Source organism: Lipotes vexillifer, unplaced genomic scaffold, assembly GCF_000442215.2.
Source record: "Lipotes vexillifer unplaced genomic scaffold, Lipotes_vexillifer_v1.1 scaffold1621, whole genome shotgun sequence".
NCBI lineage: Eukaryota > Metazoa > Chordata > Mammalia > Artiodactyla > Lipotidae > Lipotes > Lipotes vexillifer.
In genome coordinates this window covers 147,821-148,707 of record NW_006795439.1, presented here as the reverse complement: position 1 = coordinate 148,707, position 887 = coordinate 147,821, and the positions used below count along the sequence as shown (strand labels likewise).

The 887-nt window shown below is 46.1% G+C and overlaps 1 pseudogene; it reads left to right on the top strand.

Annotated features, from left to right (window-relative positions):
• The first annotated feature begins 51 nt into the window (after nt 1-51).
• LOC103087242 (profilin-2 pseudogene) lies at nt 52-456 on the top strand (annotated as a pseudogene).
• Nucleotides 457-887: the final 431 nt, after the last annotated feature.

Genomic DNA, 887 nt, shown 5'->3' with positions numbered 1-887 from the left:
CACGTGATTTCTTCAGGAAGATAAAATCGACTGAGTACTTGATACATATAGAGCAGAGGAGACCTGATGTGCGATGGCTGCTGCCAGGAGGCCGCCATTGTCGGCTACTGCGACGCCAAATACGTATGGGCAGCCACAGCCGGGGGCGTCTTCCAGAGCATTACGCCAGTAGAAATAGATATGATTGTAGGAAAAGACCGGGAAGGTTTCTTTACCAGTGGTTTGACTCTTGGCGCAAAGAAGTGCTCAGTGATCAGAGATAGCCTATACGTGGATGGTGACTGCACAATGGACATCCGGACAAAGAGTCAAGGTGGGGAGCCAACATACAACGTTGCCGTCGGCAGAGCTGGTAGAGTCTTGGTCTTTGTAATGGGAAAAGAAGGGGTCCATGGAGGCGGATTGAATAAGAAGGCATACTCAATGGCAAAATACTTGAGAGACTCTGGGTTCTAGCTGCTAGGCAGACTGTTAAGTATTAGGGAAAAATTGCTCTTAAACTTTCCTAGCTGTAAGCTTGAGTCTTAATTCTGGAAATTTTATTAGCAATGCAGGGTGATGGGGTATGAACCTGTGTCTCCTTTGTATCCCTCTGTTGGTGGGGAAAGGTGTCTTTCTTTCTGCCCTCCCCCCCCTTAAATAATTCTGTTCACTTTTGTTTTGTTTCCTTGTGTACTCCAGCATTGGTTATAGTCATGGGAAAGGAAGGTGTCCACGGAGGCACACTTAACAAGAAAGCTTATGAACTCGCTTTATACCTGAGGAGGTCTGATGTGTAAGCAGCCTCTCCCCATCTACCTAGCAACTGTCTTCATCACCACCCCAATTATGGTCACAGTGCTACCAGACTATAGATGGTAGCTAATTTTTCTTTACCTATTTTCTAA